Source organism: Eumetopias jubatus, unplaced genomic scaffold (assembly GCF_037043125.1).
Source record: "Eumetopias jubatus isolate StellerSeaLion01/CBP00866 unplaced genomic scaffold, mEumJub1_p1.0 scaffold_5, whole genome shotgun sequence".
NCBI classification, from domain to species: domain Eukaryota; kingdom Metazoa; phylum Chordata; class Mammalia; order Carnivora; family Otariidae; genus Eumetopias; species Eumetopias jubatus.
This window is the reverse complement of record NW_028274811.1, coordinates 6,463,043-6,481,636: the sequence shown is the minus strand read 5'-3', so window position 1 is coordinate 6,481,636 and position 18,594 is coordinate 6,463,043. Positions and strand designations below refer to the sequence as shown.

Here is an 18,594-nt window from a genome sequence, read left to right as displayed (position 1 = left end):
GGAAAGAAAAGGAAAGCTTCCAGACTCATTCCATGAGGCCAGCATTACCTTGATCCCCAAACCAGGCAAACCCCAATGTAAAGAATTTCAGACTGATATCCCTGATGAATATGGATTCCAAATTCCTCAACAAAATCCTAGCGAAGGTAGGACGTGCGGAGAAGTGAATCCGAGGCGATATTCAGGGGGATAGATGGCGGGGGAGGGGGCCGCCGCTGGCCGCTTCTGGCAAGTGATAGAGCCGCACAGCACAAAATCGGACCTTTTAGAAGTTGGCTCCGCTGAGTGACGTCGCTGCAGTGGCTAAGCGGGGGCTGGAATCCACCCGGGACAGTGTGGTCTCAGGACCCTTGGGGTCACAGAAAGACCAGGGGTGCCTGAGTGCGCCAGAGCTCCCAGGTATCGGAGCGGGGAAGCCAGCTGCAGAGACAGAGCTGAGGCGCGGGCTCTCAGCTCAGGGTTGCTATAAACTGTGATCAGTGACCGTTGGGCCACTGCTCTTCCAGCAGGGACCCAACAAGCGGCAGAGCCGGGGAGACTCCCCTTTATCCCCCGGGAAGAGCGGCGTGGGAATGCACCGCAGGGATCTGCTGGGTTTGGAGACTCCACACGGGGTCAGGTGCCAGAGATACAAACGCTCGGTCACAGGCCGGGTGAGCACGGAGTGCGGCCAGAGACCGGGGAGACGGGAGTGACTGCTTTTCTCTGGGGGCGCATTGAGGAGTGGGGCCCCAAGTTCTCAGCTCCTCCGGGTGGAGATTGGGAGGCCACCATTTTCGCCCTGGTCCTCCAAAGCTGTATCGAGAGCTTGCAGGGAACAAAAGCTCCTGAGAGCAAACCCAAGCAGCTTGCTTAGTCCAGACCCAAAAGGGCGGGGCAATTCAGCCTCCGGCAAAGACATTTGGAAACCACGGCAACAGGCCCCTCCCGCAGAAGATCAGCACGAACAGCCAGCAAGCCAAGACCAAGTTTACCGATCAAGGAGAATGGGAGAACTCCAGTGCTAGGGGAATACTGCACATAGAATTCATGGCTTTTTTACCATAATTCATTAGTTTTTAAAAGTTAATTTTTTTAACTGTTTTTTGATTGGATATCCCTGATGCCGAGCGACGCTGAGGACTTTTTCAGGTGTCTGTTGGCCATTTGGATGTCTTCTTTGGAAAAATGTCTGTTCATATCTTCTGCCCATTTCTTGATTGGATCATTTGTTCTTTGGGTGTTGAGTTTAAGAAGTTCTTTATAGATTTTGGATTCTAACCCTTTATCTGATATGTCATTTGCAAATATCTTCTCCCATTCTGTCAGTCGTCTTTTGGTTTTGTTGACTATTTCTTTCACTGTGCAAAAGCTTTTTTATCTTGATGAAATCTCAATAGTTCATTTTTGCCCTTGCTTCCCTTGCCTTTGGTGATGTCTCTAGGAAGAAGTTGCTGTGGCTGAGGTCGAAGAGGTTGCTGCTTGTGTTCTCCTTTAGGATGTTGATGGACTCCTGCCTCACATTGAGGTCTTTCAACCATTTTGAGTCTATCTTTGTGTATGCTGTAAAGAAATGGTCCAGTTTCATTCTTCTGTATGTGGCTGTCCAATTTTACCAACACCATTTGTTGAAGAGACTTTCTTTTTTCCATTGGATATTCTATCCTGCTTTGTCGAAGATTAGTTAACCATAAAGTTGAGGCTCCATTTCTGGGCTCTCTATTCTGTTCCATTGATATATCTGTCTGTTTTTGTGCCAGTACCATACTGTCTTGATGATGACAGCTTTGTAATAGAGCTGGAAGCTCAGAATTGTGATGCCGCCAGCTTTGCTTTTCTTTTTCAACATTCCTCTGGCTATTCGGGGTCTCTTCTGGTTCCATACAAATTTTAGGATTATTGGTTCCATTTCTTTGAAAAAAGTGGATGGCATTTTGATAGGGATTGCATTGAATGTGTAGATTGCTCTAGGTAGCATTGACATCTTCACAATATTTGTTCTTGCAATCCATGATCATGGAAAATTTTTCTATTTCTTTGTGTCTTCCTCAATTTCTTTCATGAGTATTTTACAGTTTTCTGAGAACAGATCCTTTACCTCTTTGGTTAGATTTATTCCTAGGTATCTTATGGTTTCGGGTGCAGTTGTAAATGGGATCAACTACATAAATTCTTTTTCTTCTGTCTTGTTGTGATGTATAGGAATGCCACTGATTTGGGTGCGTTGTTATTATATCCTGCCACTTGAATGAATTCCTGTATGAGTTCTAGCAGTTTTGGGGTGGGGTGGAGTCTTTTGGGTTTTCCACATAAAGTATCATATCATCTGCAAAGAGTGAGAGTTTGATTTCTTCCTTGCTGATTTGGATGCCTTTGATTTCTTTTTGTTGTCTGATTGATGTGGCTAGGACTTCTAGTACTATGTTGAATGGCAGTGGTGAGAGTGGACATCCCTGCCCTGTTCCTGACCTTAGGGGGAAAGCTCTCAGTTTTTCTCCATTGAGATTGATATTTGCTGTGGGTTTTTCATAGATGGTTTTTATGATATTGAGGTATGTACCCTCTATTCCTAAACTCTGAAGAGTTTTCATCAAGAAAGGATGCTGTACTTTGTCAAATGCTTTTTCTGCATCTATTGAGAGGATCATATGGTTCTTGTTCTTTCTTTTGTTAATGTATTGTATCACATTGATTGATATGCGGATGTTGAACCAACCTTGCAGCGTAGGGATAAATCCCACTTGGTCATGGTGAATAATCCTGTTAATACACTGATGGATCATATTGGCTAGTATTTTGGTGAGAATTTTTGCATCCATGTTCATCAAGGATATTGGTCTGTAATTCTTTTAGATGGAGTCTTTGTCTGGTTTGGGGATCAAGGTAATGGTGGCCTCATAAAACGAGTTTGAAAGTTTCCTTCCATTTCTATTTTTTGGAAGTGTTTCAGAAGAATAGGTATTAATTCTTCCTTAAATATTTGGTAGAATTCCCCTGGGAAGCCATCTGGCCCTGGGCTTTTGTTTGTTGGGAGATTTTTGATGACTGCTTCAATTACCTTAACAGTTATAGGTCTGTTCAGGTTTTCTATTTCTTTCTGGTTCAGTTTTGTTAGTTGATACACATCTAGGAATGCATCTATTTCTTCCAGATTATCTAATATGCTGGCATAGAGTTGCTCATACTATGTTCTTAGAATTGTTTGTATTTCTTTGGTGTTGGTTGTGATCTCTCCTCTTTCATTCATGATTTTGGTGATTTGGGTCCTTTCTCTTTTTGATAAGTCTGGCAAGGGGTTTATCAATCTTGTTAACTGTTTCAAAGTAACAGCTCCTTGTTTCATTGATCTGTTCTACTGTTCTTTTGGTTTCTATTTCACTGATTTATACTCTGATCTTTATTATTTCTCTTCTCCTGCTGGGTTTAGGCTTTATTTGCTGTTTTTCCTCTAGCTCCTTTAGGTGTAGGATTAGGTTGTGTATTTGAGACCTTTCTTGTTTCTTGAGAAAGGCTTGTGTTGCTATACGCTTTCCTCTTAGGACTGCCTTTGCTGCATCCCAAAGATTTTGAACAGTTGTGTTTTAATTTTCTTTGTTTTCCATGAATTTTTAAAATTCTTCTTTAATTTCCTGGTTGACCCATTCATTTTTTAGTAGGATGCTTTTTAGCTTCCATGTACTTGAATTCTTTCCAACTTTCCTCTTGTGATTGAGTTCTAGTTTCAAAGCATTGTGGTCTGAAAATATGCATGGAATAATCCCAATCTTTTGGTACTGGTTGAAACCTGATTTGTGGCCTAAGCTGTGATCTATTCTGGAGAATATTCCATGGCCACTAGAGAAGAATGTGTATTCTTTTGCTTTGGACAGAATATTCTGAATAGATCTGTGAAATCCATTTGGTCCAGTGTGTCATTTAAAGTCTTTATTTCCTTTATTTCCTTGTTGATCTATTTGATCTATTTCCTTGACAGATCTTAGATGATCTGTCCATTTCGGTGAGGGGGATGTTAAGTCCCCCACTATTATTGTATTGTTGTCAATGTGTTTCTTTGCTTTTTTTATTACCTGGCTTAAATAAGTGGCTGCTTCCATGTTAGGGGCATAGATATTTACAATTGTTAGATCTTCTTGTTGGATAGACCCTTTAAATAGGATATAGTGTCTTTCCTCATCTCTTATTACAGTCTTTGGTTAAAATCTAAATTGCCTGATACAGTGATTACCATCCAGCTTTCTTTTGGTGTCCATTAGCATGGTAAATGATTTTCCACCCCCTCACTTTAAATCTGGGGGTGTCTTTGGGTCTAAAATGAGTCTCTTGCAGACAGGATATCGATGGGTCTTGTTTTTTTTTAATCCAATATGATAGCCTGTGTCTTTTGATTGGGGCATTTAGCCCATTTACATTCAGGGTAACTATTGAAAGATATGAATTTAGTGCCACCCTATTGCCTGTAAGGTGACTGTTACTGTATATTGTGTGTTTTCCTTTCTTGTCTATGTTACTTTTAGGCTCTCTCTTTGCTTAGAGGACCCCTTTCAATATTTCTTGGAGGGCTGGTTTTGTGTTTGCACATTCCTTTAGTTTTTGTTTGTCCTGGAAACTTTGTATCTCTCCTTCTATTTTCAATGACAGCGTAGCTGGATAGAGTATTCTTGGCTGCATGTTTTTCTCTTTTAGTGCTCTGAATATATCATGCCAGTCTTTCTGGCCTGCCAGGTCTCTGTGGATAAGTCTGTTGCCAGTCTAATGTTTCTACCATTGTAGGTTACAGATCTCTTCTCCTGAGCTGCTTTCAGGATTTTTTCTTTGTCTCTGAGACTCGTCAGTTTTACTATTAGATTTTGGGGTGTTGACCATTTTTATTGATTTTGAGAGGGATTCTCTGTGCCTCCTGGATTTTGATGGCTGTTTCTTTCTCCCAATTAGGGAAGTTCTCTGCTATAATTTGTTCCAATATACCTTCTGCCCCTCTCTTTCTTTTTCTCCTGGGATCCCAATTATTCTAATGTTGTTTCGTCTTATGGTATCACTTATCTCTCGAATTCTGCCCTCGTGATCCAGTAGTTGTTTATCTCTCTTTTTCTCAGCTTCTTTATTTTTCATCATTTGGTCCTTTATATCACTAATTTTTTCTTCTGCTTCATTTATCCCTGCAGTTAGTGCCCTCATTTTTTATTGCACCTCATTAATAGCCTTTTTTATTTCAACCTGGTTAGATTTTCTTTCTTTTATTTCTCCAGAAAGGGTTTTTCTAATAACTTCCATGCTTTTTCAAGCTCAGCTCGTATCTTTAAAATCATCATTCTGAGCTCTATTTCCGACATTTTACTAAAATCCGTATTGATTAGGTCTCTGGCTGTCAGTACTGCCTCTTGTTCTTTTTGTTGAGGTGATTTTTTTCCATCTTGTCATTTTGTCCAAAGGAGAATAGATGAATGAGAGAACAAAGTGCTAACATGGTAACAACATTCCAGAAAATATACACTAAACAAATGAGAAAATATCTTCCAGAAAGTGGTTGCTTTTCTATTCAGTGAGTTGTTGCTATTCTTTTCTTCGATCTCCTGTTGAGTTCGTAGGTGTTCAGAACTGTTTGATCCTTATCCAACTGAATTCAGGTCTCCTACTCCTCTGCCATCTTACTCCTCCCCTCCAAGGAAATATTAGTCTTAAATGACACATTAAATCAGATAGATTTAACATTTTTACAAAACATTTCATCCAAAAGAAACATACACATTTTTTCTCAAATGCACATAGAATATTATCCAGGATAGACTATATTTTAGAATCCAAAACAAGTGTTAAAATTTTTTAAAAGATTGAAATCATATCAAGCATCTTTTATGACCACATGATATGAAACCAGAAGTCAATTACAAAAAGAAAACTGGAAAATTCACAAGTATGTGAAGATGAAACAATATCTTATTGAAAAAACAATGGATCAAAGAAAAATCAAAAAAGAAAATAAAACTGTGGAGACAAATGAAATGGAAATACAACATACCAAAATATATGGGATACATCATGATTAAGTGGGATTTATCCCAGGGATTAAAAGATGGTTAGTCCTCTGCAAATCAATCAATGTGTTAAACCACATTTACAAAATGAAAGCTAAAAGTCATACAATCACCTCAATAGTTGTAGAGAAACCCTGTGACAAATTTCAACATCCACTTATGATAAAAAAAAACTCTCAACAAACTAGGTATAGAGGAAATTTATCTCAAAATAATAAAGGCTAGATATGTCAAGCCCATGGTTAGCATCATACTTAGAGGTGGAAAGCTGAAAGCTTTCCCCTCAGATCAGGAACAAGACAAGGATGCTCACTCTTATCAGTTTATTTAACATAGTATTGTAAGTCTGAGCCAGAATAATTAGGCAAGAAGAAAAAATAAAAGTTGTCCAAATTTGAGAGGAAGAAGCAAAACTGTCTCAAATTGGAAACAGCATGATATGATATATACAAAACCTTAAAGACTGAATCAAAAAAAGAAACCTGTTAGAATTGATAAATGAACTCATAAACTTTCAGGATACAAAATCAATACACAACAATAGTTTCAATTCTATACACTAATAACAAACAGAAAGGGAAATTTAAAAAAATTCCATTTATAATTACATCACAAAGACTAAAACACCAAAGAACAAATTTATGCAAATAGCTGAAATTTATACTGAAAACCCTCAGACATTGAAGAAAGAAACTGAAGAAGACATACATAAATGGAATTATATACCATGCTCATGGATTGGAAGAATTAATATTGTTAAAACCTCCATAATATCTAAAGCAGTCTATACATTAAATGCAAACCTTATTAAAGTTATGTGAAATAAAACAAAGAATCCTAAATGTTGTATGGAACCACAAAATATCTTGAATAGCCAAAACAATCTTGAGCAAGAAGGGTAAATCTGGAGACATCATCTTCCCTGATTTCAAACAATATTACAGTTATAGTTATCAAAACAGTATGTATTAGCATAAAAACAAAAACACCATTCAATAGAACAGAATAGAGTGGCTCCTGGGAAGCTCAGTCAGTTAAGTGTCTGACTCTCGATTTTGGCTCAGGTCATGATCTGAGGGTCGTGAGATTGAGCCCTGTGTTAGGCTACAAATTGAGCATAAAATCTACTTAAGATTCTCTCTCCCTCTCCCTCCACCCCTCGCCTCTCTCTCTCTCTCTCAAAAACAACAACAACAACAACAACAGAGAGCCCAGAAATATATCCATGTACACATGGTAAATTAATTTATCAAAGGAGCCATGAATATACCATGGGGAAAGGACCATCTTTGCAATTAATGGTGTTAGAAAATCTGGACAGTCATATGCAAAAAAAAAATGAAACTAGACTACTATTTTGCAGAACTATATACAAAAATTAACTCAGCATGGATTAAAGATATTAATTTAGACTTGAAATCATACAATTCCCAGAAGGAAAAATAATAGGCAGCAAGATCCTTGTTATTAGAATTAGTGATATGTTTTTTTTATTTGACACCAAAAGCAAACATAACAAAAGGAAAATTGAATATGTAGGATTACATCAAACTAATACGCTACTTCACAACAAAGAAAACATCCACAAAATGAACAGGCAAACCAACTATGGGAGAAAATGTTTGCAAATTATATTTCTGATAAGGGGTTAATATCAAAAATATATAAAGGACTCATACAACTTCATAACCACCAGCACCACCATCACTACCATCACAACAATAAAACCCATGCAATCTGATTTAAAAATGGGCAGAAGATCTGAATAGACATTTTGTCAAAGACATATGGATGTCCAACAGGTACATGAAAAGGTGCTCAAAATCACAAATCATTATAGAAATATAAATTAATACCACTCCAAAATATCACCTCACACCTGTTAGAATGGATAATAAAAGCATAAGAATTAGCACGTATTGGTGAGGATGTGGAGAAAATGGAAGCCTTGTGCATTGCTGGTGGAAATGTAAATTTGGGCGGCCACTATGGAAAACACTAAGAAAATTTTTTTAAAAATCAAAAAGAACTACTATATGATCCAGCAATTCCACTTCTGGATATTTTTCTGAAGAAAAGAGAAACACCAAATTGATAAGATATATACATCCCCATCTTTATCACTGTATTATTTATAATGGCCAGATATGGAAACAACCTAAGTGTTCATAGACTAACAAATTATTTTTTAAAAAATATAAATACACATACATACAATGCAGTATTATTCAGCCATAAAAAGGGAAATTGCCATTTGTGACAACATGGATAGATCTTGATGACCTTATGCTAAGTGTAATCAGTCAGACAAAGAAAGACAATTACCATATGATCTTACTTATATGTGGAATTAAAAAAAAAAACCTCAAAATACAGAGAGAAGATTAATTACTACCAGAGGTGGATGGCGAGGAAGGTGAAATAGGTGAAGGTGGTCTAAAGGAACAAACTTACAGGTGTAAAATAAATAAAGCATTTAGATGTAATGTACAGCATAGTGACTATATTTAATCATACAGTACTGCATATTTGAAATTTGTTAAGACAGTAGATCTTACAAATTCTCATCATGAGAAAAAATGTCATAATTATGTATGGCAATGAATGTTAACTAATATTGCTGTGATGATTATTTTGCAATATATATGAATACTGGGTGGTTATGTTCTGTACCTGAAAGTAATAAAATGTCATGTGACCATTATATATAAAAAATAGGCATAAACATAAGTTCTAAAACCATAAATCTTATAAGGAAAAACAGGTTAGAAGAGTCTGGACATTGTACTGGGCAAAGATTTCTTGATATAATACTAAAAGTCCAAGTGACAAACCTAAAATAGATGGGTGTGACATCAAACAAAAGTCTTCTGCACAGGAAAGTAAACAATTAACATAATACAAAGGCAACTAGGGAAGGGAAGAGATATCTGCAGACCTCATTTTACATAAATGGTTAATATCCAAAATATTTAAGGACCTCATAAAACTCAATAGCAAAATAAAACAAACAACAACAAAAATTAAAAATGAGCAAAGGAACTGAGTAGATATTTCTCCAAAGGAGACATACAAATGGTCACAGATATATAAAACTGACCATCACTAATCATCAGGGAAATGCAAGTCAAACCCACAATAGATATCACCTTCCACCTGTTAGAATAACTATTATTAACAAAAACAAAAAGAGTAAGTGCTGGTGAGAATGTGGAGAGAGGGTAATCCTTGTATATTCTTGGTTAGAATTTAAACTGATGCAGACATTTTGGAAAACAATATATAGGTACCTAAAAAATTTGAAAGCTAATTATCATTTGATTCAGCAATCCCACTTCTGGGTGTATAACCACATGAATTGAAATCTGGATCTCAGTAAGATTTGAGCTTTCTTTTTTTTTTAAGATTTATTTACTAGAGAGAGTGGGGAGGGGCATAGGGAGAGAATATTCAAGAAGACTCCTGCTGAGTGTGGAGTCCAACATGGGGCTCTATCTCATGAACCATGAGATCAGTACCTAAAACTAAAACAAGAGTCATTCCCTTAACCGACTGAGCCCCCCCAGGCACCCTGACATATTCATGTTTATTGTCATATTATTCACAGTAGCCAACATATGGAAAAAAATTAATGACTATCAAACAATGAATGGATAAACAATGTGACAAAATATGAAATGTGGTATATGATGGAATATTATGCAATGTTAAAAACATAAGGACATCTTTTTTTTTTCTTTTCTTAAATAAGAACATCTTGTCATTTAATACATGGATGTGTCTGGAGGACCTTAAACTAAGTTAAATATGTCTGACTGAGAAAGACAACCACACATGATTTCAGCCATATGTGGAATTTAAAAACACAAATGAATAAATTAAAATCAGAATCAGACCTACAAATACAGAGAACAAAGTCATAGTTACCAGAGGGAAGAGGGGTGGAGTGATAGGCAAAATGGGTGAAAGGGAGTGGAAAATACAGACTTCCAGATATGGAATGAAAAAGTCACAAGAATAAAAGACACAGCATAATGAATATAGTCAATATCTTAATAGTGTTGTGTGGTGACAGATGGTAGTTATAGTTGTGGTAAGAATAGCATAATATATACACTTGTCAAATTACATATTGTACAGTAGAAACTAATGTCACATTGTATTTCCACTATACTCAATTAAAAAAAATCAGTTGGAAGAAAGAAAAGAAAAAAAACTATGAAGTATTTAGCCCAGTGACTAGTACACAGTAAACCTCACAAAATGAAAAAAATAGATAAATATACAGGGCTAACATACATACATTTGTACAAATATATACCTATACACATATATACATATATATACACACATTCACGTGCATGCGGGTTAATTACTCATCTAACATCTGTCTTGCATACAGAGTATAATTCACCATTCATAAATGGTTACTTAGGATTTCATAAGTGTGCCTGATCTTTACATCTTCTGGTTTCAGTCTATAGAACTACCTTTATCCAGAGACCTTCAGTGCAAAATCTTGGTTGATTTTCTTTAACGTTTATCCAGGGAAATTAATTGTTAGCTGGACAATTCAGAGCTTTGCTTAAGATGTTAACTGGTATTTATCATTAGCTCTAACATACACATATGTTGTCAGCATGTTTTTATAACTCAAAGTTAGAACCTTTAATCTAGCAATGAATTGCTAACCCACATAACTGGAGCATCTCTGAAAACTGACTTCTATATATAGAGAATAATCAATTCTCTTAATCCTATGGAAAACAAACTTCAGTGGTTAAGAATTGATAACAATGCCTTATTTTATCCTTTACATTGCAACTTTATAGCACTTATGTTTAGAGCATGGCAGAATTACACTATAATTGAACTGTAATGACTCACTCTCTGGAAATCATTTAGAAAAAAATGTGTGGCATCTTCTGTCTTTTCTCTGAAGATATACAGTATTAGTGAGTAAATTGTAGTATAAGAAACTGGTTTTCTATAAAACTTGGTATCACCAAGGTTTCTGTCTAGAGCAAAAATGACAGATGTAACATTAACATTTTTCACAATGGAAAGACCTAGTCATTCCAACCAACACGGAGTTCATACTTGTTAGCAAGTACCCATTTGAACATTACTACCTAGTGGTCCCAAACAAATTATTTAACCTGTTGGTGACTTAGTGTCCTTCTCTGTAAAATGGAGATAATATGAATACCTGCCCTGTAGTCAGCAATACTATGTTGCACACATAAAAATTTGTTAAGAAGGTTGATCTAATGATAGGTGCTCTTACCACAATAAAATAAATGTATCAACAACAAGAACAAAGAAAAAATCATATCTTCCTTAAAGGGTTTAATAGGTTTGAATAAATTAATATACAGAGCAACATTATAATAATGACTGGCACATAGTGTAAAATAAATAAATAAAATATGTATTAAAAATTAAAGTGGAATATTTGTAAAAACAAGAACAAACAATTCAAGCTTCTCCACCTAATTCATATTGGTTTATGACTAAATTTGTAATAATTCTAATTATAGTCCTTAATGACCTTTGGAGGGTTCAGGAACACTGAGGGCTGGTTTTCATGGGTTAAAAATTATTTCTTTGGCCAAATGCAAGTGGCATCATAAGCACAAGCACAAACACTTGAACGCATTCTGAAATTTGCACATTTTAAACTACTTCAGTGCACAGCTACTTACATGGCACTGTAAGCAAGTGCACTTGAGTGCCAGAAAAACTTCATTTGTTGTTTGTATTCTAGATACTGTTCTTTCATGTCTAGTAATTCTGGGTATTATGCAGTATATATAATTTGATTGAGTTTCCCAACTGCACAGTTCTTGTAAATCCTTTTTTGTATAGGCTATGGAAAATAAATATTTTATTTAAAAAAACACATCATTCTAAAATATTTTCATCTATTTTCTTTTGCTTGAGATAGAGTAAAAATTCATCTATGGAAAAACATGGTTTCATAGAATGTTTTATTTTGTTTTGCCCCATTTTCTTTCCCAAATCTACAGTGCTCTAAATGAAACCATCAAATGTGTGTCATTATAGTCCAAGAAATTGAAGGGTGATATTATACTTGTCAATTATTTTTAAAAGTTAAATAGTGTACATACTTTATTCATTCCATTTTACTGCAACAAAAAAAATTCTAAACAAATTTTCCAACACTGTTTCCTAAAATACTGCAAGGTCCTTATTTTATAGTTATGAAAGAATTGAGTATGTCAAGAAAAAAAGGGAATCTCTACTTTTGAAACCAACTGATAATTCACAAATTGCCATAGCTAATTGGAAACTGGTAAACATGCAACCAAGTTTGTGGTTTTAAGGAACAAACTCAACAAGGCCCTACTTATACCCTAAAAGCCCCTAATTTCACTTGGTATGATCCAGTCCACAGAGATCAACACTATCCATCTCATTGTCCTCACTCACTTGGTCACCATACCTCTAATGTTGCTCTTTTCCGATTGATTCCTACTGATTTAACTATTCTAAAATCCAAATCTGCAAAGGCAAGGGAAATAAAAGCAAAAATGAACTTTTGGGACTTCATCAAGATGAAAATCTTCTGCACAGCAAAGGAAACAGTCAACCAAACAAAGAGGCAACCCACAGAATGGGACAAGATAATTGCAAATGACACTACAGATAAAAGGCAGGTATCCAAGATCTACAAAGAACTCAAACTCAACACCCAAAAAACAAATAATCAAGTGAAAAAAATGGACAGAAGACATGAACAGACATTTCTCAAAAGAAGACATACAATGGCTAACAGACGCATGAAAAATTGTTCAACATCATTAGCCATCAGGGAAATTCAAATCAAAACCACATTGAGATACCACCTTACACCAGGTAGAATGGCAAAAATTGACAAGGCAGGAAACAACAAATGTTGGAGAGGATGTGGAGAAAGGGGACCCCTCTTACACTGTTGGTGGGCATGCAAGTTGGTACAGCCACTTTGGAAAACAGTATAGAGGTTCCTCAAGACATTAAAAATAGAACTACCCTAGAACCCAGCAATTGCACTACTGAGTATTTACCCCAAAGATAGAGATGCAGTGTAAAGAAGGGGCACATACACCCCAATGTTTATAGCAGCAATGACCACAATAGCCAAACTGTGGAAGGAGGCAAGATGCCCTTCAACAGATGAATGGATAAAGAAGATGTGGTGCATATATACAGTGGAATATTACTCAGCCATCAGAAAGAATGAATACCCACCATCTGCACTGACATGGATGGAACAGGAGGGGGATTATGCTAAGTGAAATAAGTCAAGCAAAGAAAGATAATTTTCATACAGTTTCACTTATTTGTGGAACATAAGGAATAGCATGGAGGACATTAGGAATAGGAAAGGAAAAATGAAGGAGGGAAATCAGGGGGAGATGAACCATGAGAAACTATGGACTCTGGGAAACAAACTGAGGATTTTAGAGAGGAGGGGGTGGGGGGATGGGTTAGCACGATGATAGGTATTAAGGAGGGCACATATTGCTTGGGGCACTGGATGATATGTGCAAACAGTGGAACATGGAACACTACATCAAAAACTAATGATGTACTGTATGGTGACTAACATAACATAATAAAATAACGAAAATCCAAACCTGATAATTTTATTATTATTTGTAAATACTTGCATCAAAAAAGGGCAGGAAATGACGCTATAAAATGAATATGGAAGGAGGACCCACTAGAACATTTTTCTCCTGCTTGACCAACCACCTGAACTTTGCTCATAGTGTTCTTTTTCTGTGGCATTATGTCCTTGAGCAAGAGCCCTGGTCCCAACCTCCTGTACTCATATGAAAGTAGCATTTAGTCACCATTCAACACAGAGATCTAGGGTCTCCTTTCAGCCTCTTTGTTTAGTCGAACTCAACTGAACTCACATGTCATAGGTAGAATTGGTGTGTCCTTATAAACTGTACACTTGTGGCATCTGGGTGGCTCAGTTAGTTAAGCATCTGCCTTCAACTCAGGTCATTATCCCCAGGTCCTGGGATTGAGCCCTGCATTGGGCTCCCTGCTCAGGGGGGAGACTATTTCTCCTTCTCCCTCTGCCTTTGCCACCCCCCCACTCATGCTCTCTGGCTCTATGTGTCTGTCAAATAAATAAATAAAATCTTTAAAAAAGGCAGTCCCTTTTGTGCCCGGTTAAACCTCCAGGCTTTTAACCGGTTTGTTTGCCCTTATTTGTCATTCAATTCCAGCTGCCTAGAGCAGTTAACACACAGGCTCTGAGTGGAGCAAGAATATTGAGGATGGTGAACAAGGCTGCCGACGCTGTCAACAAAATGACAATCAAGATGAATGAATCGGATGCATGGTTTGAAGAAAAGCAGCAGCAATTTGAAAATCTGGATCAGCAACTTAGGAAACTTCATGCTAGTGTCGAAGCCTTGGTCTGTCATAGAAAAGAGCTTTCAGCCAACACAGCTGCCTTTGCTAAAAGTGCCGCCATGTTAGGTAACTCAGAGGACCATACTGCTTAATCTAGAGCTTTGTCTCAGCTTGCGGAGGTGGAGGAGAAGATAGACCAGTTACATCAAGAACAAGCTTTTGCTGACTTTTATATGTTTTCAGAACTGCTTAGTGACTACATTTGTCTTATTGCCGCAGTGAAAGGTGTGTTTGACCATTGAATGAAGTGCTGGCAGAAATGGGAAGATGCTCAAATTACTTTGCTCAAAAAACGTGAAACTGAGGCAAAAATGATGGTTGCTAATAAACCAGATAAAATACAGCAAGCTAAAAATGAAATAAGAGAGTGGGAGGCAAAAGTACAACAAGGAGAAAGAGATTTTGAACAGATCTCTAAAACAATTCGAAAAGAAGTGGGAAGATTTGAGAAAGAACGAGTGAAAGATTTTAAAACTGTATTATCAAGTACTTAGAATCATTAGCACAAACACAGCAACAGCTGATAAAATACTGGGAGGCATTCTTGCCTGAAGCCAAAGCCATTGCCTAGCAAGAAGATTTCTGTTACGAAGATCTTGGATGTTTGTTCCAGTTATGCTGAATTCCACAGTGAAATCATTTAAAACCATCTAAATGAACCACTCTATATTTTATGAAAAAAAAAATCTTTAAAAAAATAAGCTGTACCCTTTCCACATGAGGCTCAAAACCATTTGTGTATTTTATTACAAATATTTGCACAAACTGCACCTACATATCAAACTCCTAAGGGGCAATAGTAAATAACATTTGTTATTTATATTAAATTCAGTTAGCTATTAGTTATTTTTTATTATAATATAGCATGATACGTTTTTTGAACAAATGAAGGATTGGGTGTGTTTGATAGTCTTCCTCTGGTTCTTTGTACAATAAGTGACATCCTTTAAATATCAGCTCTGATACCACCTTATGCTGAAAAGCTTCCCTAAGCCCTTCTTTTGGGATTAATGCTTTTCCCACAGTACCTTCTACTACAATGGACTAATGATTTCAGAGTGGTAACAGCCACTGGATGTTTTCAGGTTTGGAACCTAAAGAACAAAATTGCCCTAATTAAATGTAGGCAAACAACCTGATTGTTGCAGTAATGATCAGCCATGTTAACATGTGCATGATTTCCAAGATTTGTCACTTACACTGTCACTATGCAGCAAGGACAAATTTTTAAAATAGCCAAAAGTCTGATTCTTTGTGTTTTATTCTTAAGTAATTTCAAACTTACAGAAAAATAGTATGAATAATAATAATAATACAATTAACACTCATATTCCCTTACCTAGATTCTCCTTTATCTTTTTGTCCCCTTTGGTTTATCACTTCTCTCTCCATCTCTCTCTCTCATCAATTGCACACCTTATGATTTTGTTTCTAAATATTTTATAATGTATTTCTTCAGAATATGAATATTCTTCCACAGAATCACAGTGGAAACTTCAGAAAAAAATGTAACATGGATACAATACAATTGTACAATTGTTTTGAATGCTGAAGTGTAGAAATGAAGGGCTTTCGAGGACAGGTTAACAATTCCTCCAAAAGGAACAAATTGGTGATGACACATCATGGTGTGAGAAGCTAAGGAAAAACATTGACATAGGATCCCAAAGTTTTAATTTGTAGGGTGAAGAAAAAAAATAGCACAAATAGTTCCTATTTTATAGTTTCCTGAAAGACCGATCCCACATTCAACATTTTTTTTAGAGCCCTTGTGACATCCTTATTCCTAAGACTATAAATTAAAGGGTTTAGAACAGGAGTGAGTATGGTATAAAAGACAGATACAATCATGTCCTTCTCAGGGGTGTGGTAGGAGGTGGGAAGCATGTAGGTATAGATGGAAGCCCCATAGAAGAGGATGACCACCAGCATGTGGGAAGAACAAGTGGCAAAGGCCTTCTTCCGTCCCTCTGCTGAGTTCAACCATGGATGGTGAAGAAGATGAAAGAATAGGAGCTTGAAATGACTGTCACAGAGAAGAGAAGCTTGAGGACACAACACAGGTACATTAGTGTCTCATAGAGGGAAGTGTCTGAGCAGGAAAGCTTCATTACAGCACAGAAGAAATGGTGGATCTCCCAGGATCTGCAGAAGGGGAAGGTCATGGTGATGGGTGTGAGCATAAATCCATCCACAGATCCCAGAAACCAGGAGGAAGACACCAAGAGGAGACACACCCTACGGTTCATGAGGATAGAATAACAGAGTGGATGGCAGATGGCCACATAGCGGTCATAGACCATGGCAGCTAGAAGGAAAACTTCTGAACCTCCTAGTGTCAGATAAACATCTGCATCCCACACTCAGGGGCTGAGATCTGTTTCACACCCATGACCTGGTCCATAAGCATCTTGGGCTGTGACAGAAATGTACATCACATCCATGAGAGACAACTGGGTGCTCAGACAAAGCCATCAAGAAAACTACAAAAAGGACCAAACAAAGGAAAGCTGGGTACTTGAATTGACTGAAGAGTCCCACTAGGTCAAAATCTGATCGTCCAGTATGGTTTGCCACTCAAGTGGTGTTCTCCATTAGATTTTACCTGGTGAACCAAGGAGAACTATGGTGTTAATAGATCACTCCTGGGATACAAGCACCTGAAATAAATGTTTAGTGAGCTTGAGTGTGTGTGTGTGTGTGTGTGTGTGTGTGTGTGTGTTTGTGTGTGTGTGTTTGCATTTTTACATATGGCAACCCGGTGTGCCACTAAACGGAAGTTCCAAGGACCTGTAAATTTTAGGATTATAAATTATTTGTAATTGAACAAATTTAATAGATATCTAAGAATTCCCAACTCTGGGTCAAAAATATGAATACTTTAATAATTCCACTGCTGGATATGTATTTCCCCAAAGAAAACAAAACCACTATCTGTACCCCTATGTTTATTTTTTTTTTCAAATTTTCATATGACCTTTAATTTTTAAATGTTTATTTAAATTCCAGTTAGTTAACTCAGTGTAATATTAGTTTCAGGTGTAGAATATAATGATTCAACATTTTCATACAATACCTGGTGCTCATAACAAGTGTACTCTTAATCCCCACAATATATTTAACCCATCCCCACACCCACCTCCATTCTGGTAACCATCAGTTTGTTCTCTATATTTAAGAGTCTGTTTCTTGGTTTGCCTCTCTATTTTTTCCCCTTTGTTCATTTGCTTTTTTTCTTAAATTCCACATGCAAGTGAAATCATATGGTATTTATCTTTGACATTTTGCTTAGCATAATACTCTCTAGCTGCATCTATGCCATTGCAAATGGCAAGTTTTCAAACTTTTTATGGCTGAGTAATATTCCATTGTTTATTTTTATATTCACCCATATGTTTACTGCAGCATTATTTACAATAGCCAAGATATGGAAACAATCTAAGTTTCCTTCAATAGACAAATGGATAAAGAAGGAATGGTGTGTGTATATGTGTGCATATATATGTTTGTGTATGAGTATATTTGTGTGTTTGTATATATATATATATATATATATATATATATATAGTATCTATTCATATATATATTTGCCACTATAATAGTGAATGAGATTCTGCCCTTTTTTACAACAGACCCACCAGGGTATTATGGTAAGTGAAATAAATCAGACTGAAAAAAGACAAATATTACATAATTTCACTCATATGTAGAATCTAAAAACACAAATGAATAAACAAATGAAAAAAACCAATATGAAACCTAAAAATATAGAGAAGAAGCTGATGGTCTCCAGAGGGAAGAGCTACAGGGTGATGGGCAGAATGAGTGACAGGGAATGGGAGATACAGTCTTCTAGTTAGGAGTAAGTCACAGGAATGAAAGACACAGCATAAGGAATATAGCCAATGATATTGTAATAGTGTTGTATAGTGACAGATGGAAGCTACACTTGCTGTAAGCATAACATAACATATAATTTGTTGAATATCTATGTTGCATGCCTGAAACTACTGTAACGTTGTGTGTCAAGTACATTCAAATAAAAATATTTAAATATTGGTAACTTACAGTAAGATTGCCAAAGTTCGAGGTCATGAGATTTCCTGATGATAGATAGTGTTGTTTATCAATGAGTATGGAAATT

The 18,594-nt window shown here is 36.5% G+C and overlaps 2 pseudogenes; one reads left to right on the top strand and one right to left on the bottom strand.

Moving 5' to 3' along the window:
- The first annotated feature begins 8,415 nt into the window (after positions 1-8,415).
- On the top strand, positions 8,416-15,109 carry LOC114200288 (sorting nexin-2-like; annotated as a pseudogene).
- Positions 15,110-16,163: 1,054 nt separating this feature from the next.
- On the bottom strand, positions 16,164-17,045 carry LOC114200290 (olfactory receptor 2T29-like; annotated as a pseudogene).
- Positions 17,046-18,594: the final 1,549 nt, after the last annotated feature.